Raw genomic sequence first — 10,736 nt, 5'->3', positions numbered from 1 at the left:
CATTAATAAGCCACACAAGTAGTTACAGAGGTTGTTCAAGGCCTTTCTGAGATAGGATGCTTGCTTTTCTTGAACATCTTTGACATTTATTTGGGTGTACTTTTTTTCTCCCTTTCACCACAAAAACTGTAGACAATTCGAATCTGGAAATTCTAAAAGACAGAAGTTGCTTTTTTGTTGGTGCCATATAGCGGCTGAAAGAGCAACTGTGCTTTCCCGAGCCATCGTCAGTTATAATAAGGCTCCAAAATTTCCCTTGCATTGCATCAATCCCACCCTGGGCCTGCCGAGAGAAAATTCTGTCGTGCTGGAGACAGCTGCAGAGACCTAGGAAGCTTCCCCCCTCGTTACCGTCCATGCTGTTGTTGTGTGAGGAAAAAAAACCTTAAGCAATAGATAAATACTTGATGTTTTATGGTTAACAGTCAGTTAAAAATATATCGGACAGAGTGGCTCTTTCTCCTTGAAAAATCCGAGACCGTACGGCAGGGTTCTTCCATGTGGAGTCTTTGTTGGGATTTTTCTCTTAGACCTTGATGCTGGCGCTGAACTTAGGTAGGTGGGTCCCATCGGTCCTCTAAAACTACCTGAAGGCACTGAATTATGAGTGGGTTTTCTCTTCTTTTCCAAGCTGCTGCTTTGCGAGACCAGCTGCGGCATCCCCAGCGCACGGGCAGGTGGCTTCCTCTTTGCCACCGGACCGCAGCAAGCAAGTGTGCCTTTAGCCTTGTTAAGGCAAGCGGAGCTGAAAATAAAGCTGCGTGTTATTGTAACTTCATGGGTAATCAAAGATACGCTCTGCTTTGTATGGCATGGAACAACAATTACAAATTAACCTGCTGTTGTTGCAGCCCAGGCAAAGCTATGGGTGCATTGATTGATGTGTCTGATGACCCGGTCAAGAGCAAAATGCTCATCTAGGAACATCTGGTATCCTCCCTATAATTTGTGAGGAGGGTCTGGAACACCAGACAGATGAGCGGCAGGTCTTCTCCGCTTTGGGAGAGACTCTAGTTACAATTTCAGTAGCTGAGTAGCAGGCAAGGTACCACTATTGTTAAATTATTAACCTGCTAAGAAAGGAAATGGAGAGTGAGAGGACTTTATTATTTCTATAAATTTTGTCACCTACATTAGACGAGGTTAAAGAAGGTTGGAAACTTTCAGAGACAGCTAGCTAATTAAGCTACGTGAATAGGTAGCTAAAAAAAATTCAGTGCTGACAAACAAGGACCCTGAAGTGCTTCAGCATATTATGTTGCTAGATCCTACAAAGGGTGCCCATTTGCACGGTGTTACGAGAAACAAAACCAGATAAGTCGTATGAAAAGATTGTCATGTCATCACACATACGAAAGACACTTGTTTTGGATTATTATGCTCATTTCAGTCACCTTTGAAATAACAGGAACGGTGTAGATTGATAATGAAAATGATTAGACAGAGAAAAGTGATTTGCCCATAAAAGAGATGTAGCATTTTCGGTCTTGGCATTTTATCCTCCCGTGAGTCCTGAGCAGGCCTACATACAAAGCTACAAAAGTAACAAAGTAATTTTTTTTCACTTGGTACTCTCTCTCATTTATATGAGAGACCTTGAATGAAAACTTGTCATTTACCAGTGAAAGGAAATGCTCCATTTACATAGATGAAGGCAGAATTCATTAGTGTAGGGATCAGTGATGCCGATAATTTTTTTAAAGGAGTTGTAATGGACAATACCTCTGGAGGCAGGAAGCCTCCCTTTTAGTTCTTCTTTCTCTGAAGAGCTGTTTTTTTCCCTTAAAGACTCCTAATCCTGACCTAGATCCTGAGTGATGGCTTTGGATGAGCCACATTTTACTTCCAGTTTCCTCATCTCTAGAAAGAGAAAAGGTGTAATTACTTTCAGTGCTCATAAATGTGTAGTGAAAAGTAATACATAAACAATTTGGAGTCTCACGTACGTTAAAATACCTTGAGGATGTCTGGTAGTCCAAAGACAATCCACAGATCAGAGGGACTGTCCGCACCAGGGAGAGCCCTCATCTCTGCTCTGGTGCCTGATGCCTCTCACCAAGTTGCCTGCCAGGATAATCATGGAATAGCCTGATCGAGTTTCTTACAAAGCCCAAGAAATTAGAAATTACGTGGATGCAGATTTCTCTTTGTTGCCACTTACCGACATCTCAGGGCAGTTCTGGGGATCTCAATTTTGGGGAAAAGCAGTTCTACCGGGCCACTTTTACACTTCCAATTCCCCATGCCAATATCTACTTTATAGAAACACCCCTATGTTTGTCTTGAGTTTACCCATGTGTACAGAACAGTTTGCACCCATAACACCTGTACTAATTTCAAGTATGGAGTTATAGTGGTGTCAATCTATAATAACAGACACTTGTGAAACTTTTAGCTAAAAATAGAGCAAATTGCTACCAGTCCCATTCTGTAGCACAGAGCCAGCTCTCAGATGCATATAAAATCCACGTAAGCTTTTCTGGATGTGCAGTACAGGCGAGCCTCTTTTAAGGCAGAATCAGGTCTGATGTAATCTAGCACACACTGATTCAATGAAATTACTGTTTCATGGTCCTGGACAAATAACTTTATATTAATATCAACTTTTTTCTTTTTAACCTCATGGATCATTAAGTGCTCCTGAAATTAAATGTTTTTTAATCGCCAAGGTGAGTGGAGGGAAACAATGAGAGACTGATGCTAGGAAATTCTTTCACTGTATTTATTTACCAGGGAAACTGAGTCTTCAGCTGCGGTACTTCCACCTTGAGTAAGGTCCATCAAACACTCCTGCTCTGAGTCTTTCACGTTTCCTCGCAGCCTCTAACAAAAGCTACGGACGTTACAGAACAGCTTCTTCACTAAACGTTGCTGATGTAAAGAGATCCTCTTCGGTTGCATGAGGAAGAGACTGCTGAAAAGAATCTGGAAGCCAACTGTCTCCACAGCTAGCTAAATCCACCTTAATTCTTTGTTGAAGCCCATGGAGTTATTTGGATTTGCAAGGGATAAATAACATAGTGCTCTATGTATTGAGTCCTGCAGATGTTTTTCTTTTTGCTTTCCTTTTCTCTTTTTCATTAGGAAGGAAGAAGGATGTTAGAAAAGGATGGAGTGCTGAAAACTGTACAGATGTAATTGCTGTGGAGTCAGAGGCCTTCTCTCTTGCTTATTTAGGAAAGGATTTAACATTCTTCTCCAATTATGCCTGAAAGGCATGTGAAGCCAGCTCTGGGTGTAATGCCCCTGAATTCCACACCTGTGCCAGGCTTTGAAGGTTCATTACCCATACATGAGTTCTTAAAGAGCTGCAAATTTTGTGACAGTTCTATTAAATGCCAGATGGGATGGACGAGTGTTGTGGTTTAACCCCAGCCAGCAACTAAGCACCACCCAGCCACTCGCTCACTCTCCCCCCTCCGTGGGCTGGGGGAGAGAATTGGAAGGGTGAAAGTGAGAAAACTCATGGGTTAAGATAAAGACTGTTTAATAGGTAAAGCAAAAGCCACGCATGCAAGCAAAGCCAAACAAGGAATTCATTCCCTACTTCCCATCGGCAGGCAGGTGCTCAGCCATCTCCAGGAAAGCAGGGGTTCATCACATGTAACGGTTACGTGGGAAGACAAACACCGTCACTCCGAACGTCCCCCCCTTCCTTCTCCTTCCCCCAGCTTTATATGCTGAGCGTGACGTCCTATGGTGTGGAATAGCCCTTTGGCCAGTCGGGGTCAGCTGTCCCAGCTGTGTCCCCTCCCAGCTTCTTGTGCACCCCCAGCCTCCTCGCTGGTGGGGTGGGGTGAGAGGCAGAAAAGGCCTTGACTCTGTGTCAGCACTGCTCAGCAATAACAAAACCAGCCCTGTGTTATCCACACAGTTTTCAGCACAGATCTAAACCATAGCTCCATACTAGCTACTATGAAGAAAACTAACTATTCCAGCCAAAACCAGCACAATGGGAAATAGTCCTGGAACTTCTGTTGACTCAGGAGATGACGGCAGATGCCAGCATGTTTTATTAAGCTAGTAACCAACAAACGAACAAATTCAAATTATTTTCACAAAATGGATGTAAACAAGCATAGTCAACTGGAGCCGATGGAACAATACTGATTTCTGGGAGCTGAAGGCTTGGTTCATTATCAAGTAAGCCACTGGATTTCTCTGCTGCTGTCACAGCTTCTGAATGCAAGAGTACAGCCCATATGTATAACATGACAAGGATCCTGTCACATCAGCTGGCCTAATGAAAGGTATCACCTAATCCTATTTCTGCACTTCAGTAAAAATGTGTATTCTAACTCCTGTTATCAGACAGGAGTGAGGTATCTCTTCTGTACATTTGCATGCCCACAGATTAAGAGCAGTTAGCTTCTGCACTACAGGGAGCGCTTTGTAACCTGGCAGAGCAGAGACAAGGACGTGTTTGTGACAGTCAAGAGGGATCAAAAAGCCAGGCCAGGAAGACACATAGCAGGCGCTCAGATTTGAGTATAGTCCCAGTAACAGCAGATTCTAGGGGCAAGTTCATACTGCCATAAACTACATGCCCTGTTTTTTCCTCATCACTACTCTGAGCAGAAAACGGCTAGGCTGTATATCAGGTGTGAAGGGACAAGCACCCAAGGGGTGAGAACATCGAGGGGTTAAAAACCTTGGAAGGCTTAGAAGGGCGTGGTAAAGAATAAATAGACCTTCACAAAGAGAGCCACTGGAAAATTAGAACATTTCCATAGCTGTTCAGAGCATCCTTTTCAAATCATTAGTCATTCAGAGAAAAGGTGTTGTTTTCTAAAACCCACCAAGTTTCGAGGAAATAGAACAATTCTATCCTAGAATCGTGTGAGCATAAATTTTACACAGCCATGTTGATGGATCACCTTATTCGTGCTGCCAGTGCTTTTCAACAAGCAATATAACAATATTCACCCAGAAAGGAGTGGGGAGCCTGCACAAACTGCACAGCGTGTTCCTTTACCGTGCGGGCTGCCTGCCTCCAAAGGCATGCTGCACAAGTGGAAACCTCTCAGGTGGCTTTGTGGATAGATCTAAGTGCTTTGTAGTAGACCTACCCAAGGGTAGCATGCTAGTGATGTGATACAGATCTAAAAAGAAAAAGAATAGCTTTTCAGTTAGCTGAAGGTAAGAGAAGAATCATTTGGGACCATTTAGCTGGGAATAAACAGCCAGCGAGCGATACATTTCACAGCCCAGTCATGACCAATTGCTGCCTAGAGTCCTCCATGAATGGCAAGGCAGATGGCACATAGAGAAGTTACATGTGACACAGTAACAGCATGACAGATTTCCATGGAATGAAACAAAGTCATTGCTAACTTTTGCATTTTACAGGGCAGTGTTTTAGCTAGAAAAAGCTAAAAATTAATGGTACATGTCAAGGTAGAGGAGTGTTTGTCAAACAACTTGCAAAACTTATCTGAGAAAAGTGAAGGCTTATATTTTATCTTTCAAACCTGTCTGTCGACTGTGGCCAGTACCCCAGGATTCTGGGAGGTACCTGCTATCTGCCACACTTCAAGCCTCATAGTTAAGAAATGCAAAGGTAGAAAGTACTGGGGGCACTGAATAGCTTTACTGCCCACAGGTCTCTCCTCATTTACTCCAGTCACGGAGCATCTCTATACGTGAAGCATCTATACACAAAAGTGAGTAAGGCAGAATGGCAGCTTAATACCTGCACTGTTTTTATAAAGCTACCAGCTTTGGATGGATGCAGCTGCCTTGGCGGTTGGTTACAGAAAGATCAAACCTGACCAAATCTGCTGGAGTCCTGGGTGAGTCCCAGCTGCAGCCAGCCCTGCCCGGCTGGCTCTGCGCTCGGAGGCAGGGACGGGTGAGAGAGACTGCAGCAGCCAAGGTGTGCAGTCATATTTTCATGTGAAGCAACTATTAACTTCCAATTAATTGCCTGTGCATCAGTCAGGGTGGAGCTGGGCATTGGCACTGTTACAAAGATCCCTTAACTTCTGGATCTTTGAAAGCATCAGATGCTGGCCTTTTCATTTGCTCAGTTCATAGCCAAGTGAGCAAACCGATGGGGAAGTCCCAACAGATGAACCAAAATCAGAGCACACAGCCTGTATTCCAATTTATCAACCTAGAGAATTATTTGGTCTGAGAAATGTGGGTTTATATATATATATATATATATATATATATACACACACACACATACACACACGCACACATACACACTTTACAAGTAGGATCTCTGTGTAGGTTGTGTGTTACTATGGCAGATAAGGAGGACTGCACCGTGCACACATACTCAGTTCTTATTTCTTCCTTGTGCTTTCAGCTTCAGCAATGCAACCTGTCCTGGCTGTGCCTCTTTTTTAAGCTGGATAAATATCTGCCAGGAATAATTCAGGTATGGCTGATTTTAAATTGAGGTAGGGAATGGATTAGATGACTTCTTGAACCTTATTTTAGCCTCGTTTTCTAAATCTTATTAAAATGTGTTAAGGTGTACTTAAATATTTATTAAAATACAAAATATTACAATACACTAAAACATAAGACTACAGTTTCAGATGGGGTAAGTCAGTTCTCCAAAATACAAGGCAAAGGGTAAAAGCGTGTATTTCTTATTAAGCTAATAAACAGTTACACTGACACGGTGAGATTTTGAGAGATTACAGAAAATCTATTATTAATATCATATTAAACATATTGTAAGGTAAATCAGGTAGCTATACTTTTAATCCTGAGAAGTGAATTCACACATCTTTTTACTGAAAGAAAATTGTTTCTGGAAAGATATGTCATGTAATATACATTTGTACCATGCCTAACAAAATAAGCCTTGCTTCTTGGCCAACGTCAGCAGACAGTCCCCTGAGAGAAATACTACACAGATGGGGAATAAGCACGAAAAACCATATGTTACACACCCTTATGCTACATGGCCTTGAACCATTAGTTTTACTGCAAACGTGGTAGCCGATAATGGTAGTGTTACACAGGTATCGGTAGGAAGGATGTTAAATACAGTTTTCATCTTAGAGGATAAATTTTTACAACACGATAAATAAAATAAAATCCAACTAACATATAATTATGCAAGAGAGGATCCTACATAAATAATAATTTAAAATACTGTTCACATGTAATATTAACTCTACAGCATATACAATTGCTATAAATACCAATGTGGTGTGGATTTAAAATCAAGTATAGCTTAACAGAATAATTCAGCAACATATAAACAAATCAATCTCCTGAAATATCCAACAGCAAATTTGCTTAAAGTTCAGCAATAATCAGTACTCAGAATACATCTAGAGAAGCGATTCTATACTTCATTTCCATTCCAAATAACACACCGAATACCTGCATATCAAATTTCATGTGCTCACTACCTGAAGATGACAGGAGATAGACACGTCAATTTGTGATGAAAAATATTCCTATTATATGACACGACAAGAAAATTTTCCAAGTGATGTTTGAAATCTTGCCATAGCTGCAGCTTTAGTGACAGTTGAATTAATTATGTTTAAGATAATCCTTCTTTACAGAGACGACTTCTCCCCCTTCATTCCTCAAGGGGTCAGGTCACCTCCTCAACTGATGCTGTGCAGTCCCCTCTGTGCATACCGTGTACAGTATGCACACACTATGCTGTGCATACCGCTGAGAATGTATGGACATGAGGTTTGGATACTTTAGTAACGGTCTCTCTGCTGCCTTACACTTTGCTTGCTCTTGGGAAAGAGCCAGCAGATAAATAACCCTCCCTGTTGCTATAGAGCTGCATGACCCAGAAAGTACATTACAGGTATAGGAAGACTTCTTGCTCCCTTTCCTTTTGTAAGAAACTCAACAGTTTTGGATTCCCAGTATGAGGAGGATGTAGACGAACTTGAGCGAGCCCCGCAGAGAGTCACCAAGATGGTCAGAGGGTTGGAGTGCATGACCTGTCAAGACAGGCTGAAGGAACTAGGCTTGTTTATCCCAGAGAAGAGAAGATTTAGGGGACCTAACAGCAGCCTTAAAGTACTGAAGAGGAGATTACTGATACAACCCAAGTGTTTGGCAGGAGAATGAGAAACAATGCTCATAAATTGAGATAGGGCAGGTTCCAATAGGATATAAAGGAAAATTCCCCACTACGAGGGCAATGAAGCATTGGAACAGGAAATTGCCTGGAGAAGTTGTGGAATCCCTGTTCTTGGAGATTTTCAAGATCTGGTGTCGTGGTTTAACCCCAGCCAGCAACTAAGCACCTCCCAGCCGCTCGCTTACTACCCTGGTGGGCTGGGGGAGAGAATCAGAAGGGTGAAAGTGAGAAAACTCATGGGTTGGGATAAAGACAGTTTAATAGGTAAAGCAAAAGCCACGCACGCAAGCAAAGCAAAACAAGGAATTCACTCCCTACTTCCCATCGGCAGGCAGGTGTTCAGCCATCCTCAGGAAAGCAGGGCTCCATCACCCATAACGGTTCCTTGGGAAGACAAACGCCATCACCCCAAACGTTCTCCCCTTCCTTCTCCTTCCCACAGCTTTATACACTGGGCATGACGTCCTATGGTATGGGATAGCCCTTTGGTCAGTTGGGGTCAGCTGTCCCAGCTGTGTCCCCTCCCAACTTCTTGTGCACCCCCAGCCGACTCGCTGGTGGGGTGGGGTGAGAGGCAGAAAAGGCCTTGACTCTGTGTCAGCACTGCTCAGCAATAACAAAAACATCCCTGTGTTATCCACACTGTTTTCAGCACAAATCCAAACCATAGCCCCATACTAGCTACTGTGAAGAAAATTAACTATCCCAGCCAAAACCAGCACACCTGGCTGGACAAAGCCCAGGGATACCTGGTCAGAAATCAGGTTAGCTCTGCTTTGAGCAGGAGATTGGATAAAATAGCTCCCTGAAGTATCTCCTAATCTGTGATTCTAATGTGGTCCAAAATCAACAGCTGTAGAGGCCAGATCTTGGCACTGAAAGATGCCTCTAAATAGGAAGCCCTTACATCCCACATCCTGCAGTGCGAGAGCAGCCAGACTCACCATCTAGTGCCTGTTACTGCATGAACAGTGTCTGAGATGATAGGCTCGTTAGCTGCTACAGCAAAGCCAGCTCTTCATTAGTCAACATTCTCACTTCAACATACCTACATTTCATTTTAATCTTGGTTACCAATCTGCTGTGTTTATTTTCCAGAGATTTGTTGTTTCTAATGATACTGTCCTGGTTTCAACTGGGACAGAGTTAATTTTCTTCTTAGTAGTTGGTATAGTGCTGTGTTTTCGATTTAGGATGAGAATAATGTTGATAACACACTGATGTTTTAGTTGTTGCTAAGCAGTGCTTACACCAGTCAAGGACTTTTCAGCTTCCCCTGCTCTGCCCGGTGCACAAGAAGCTGGGAGGGGGCACAGCCAGGGCAGCTGGCCCAGGCTGGCCACAGGGCTATGCCATACCGTGTGGCATCATGCCCAGTACACACACTGGGGGGAGGTGGCCGGGGGGCAGACATCACTGCTCGGGGACGTGCTGGGCATCGGTCGGTGAGTGGTGAGCAATTGTATAGTGTATCACTTGCTTTGTATATTATTATTGTATCATATTATTATTATTACTACTATTACTGCTATTCTATTTTATTTTACTTCAATTATTAAACTGTTCTTATCTCAACCCACGAGTTTTCTCACTTTCACCCTTCCGATTCTCTCCCCCATCCCACCGTGGGGGGAGTGAGCGAGCGGCTGGGTGGTGCTTAGTTGCTGGCTGGGGTTAAAGCATGACAGATACATAGCTGCAGTTCAACCGTTTGTAGCTTGCTTTGAAAACAGCTCTGTCTTCGTTCAGGTGTCTGGGCAGAGCAATCTACCTACACTCTGTCTGTCATTGCAAGACATAAAGCACGCTCGCCTGGCACCAGCTGGCGGGGCTGACCGCGTACATTGCCAAACTGATACTGGCTTATTAGGTGCTGAGGTGTGTCCAGGCTGCTTGTGACTTGGTCAAAGAATTTTGGCAGGCAGTTTAACAGTTTAACAAGTGTTTGCAGTGTATTACAAGTCATAAGACAGATGGATTAGACGCAAACAAGCACTCTCCAAATTCTCTTACACACCCAGTAATATGCCCATCAGCCTTCAAACCTGTGCTACACGGAAATTTTCAGAGTCTTATTCCCTGAAGACACAAGGAGATAGACGTGCCAGTTGTTGAAGGACAACATATCACTTGCAAGATGATTTTCCAAGTAATGTTAGAAACCCTGCCATACATGTGGCTTTGGTGACAAATTGGTGGACTAACCTAGGTTTTCAATTTATGTGACAACAATAATAATATTGCATTACGTTTATAAACTATGCTCCACTTCAGGCTCTCTAAACCAATTTGCAAGCAATTACTTGAAAAATACTGCTATGTGTATTGCTACCCATGTATTATAGATGGGAAAGAAATCACAGAAAGTGTCAAAATGCCTACAGGTGTACAGGAAGCCTTGATCTAACTAGAAGTTGCATCCAAATCCCCTGAGTGCTAGTCCTCTCCTTTCATGAAAAGATTACATGTCTTTTCACGTCTCTGTCTTTTTCTTACAGATATGGTGTTTCTCTTAAGGCTTATGCTTTTATACAGCCATCTTTCTACTTCTCTCCCTTAAATAATTTCTTAGGTGTGAATGCTATCAGTTGGCATAGAAAATATTGCGTGCCACTTAATAAGAAGTCTATGCCAGTTAAAATTAATTGCCAAATTC

This window comes from Platalea leucorodia (genome assembly GCF_965183815.1).
Source record: "Platalea leucorodia genome assembly, chromosome: 3".
NCBI lineage: Eukaryota > Metazoa > Chordata > Aves > Pelecaniformes > Threskiornithidae > Platalea > Platalea leucorodia.
This window is presented reverse-complemented; position numbering follows the sequence as displayed.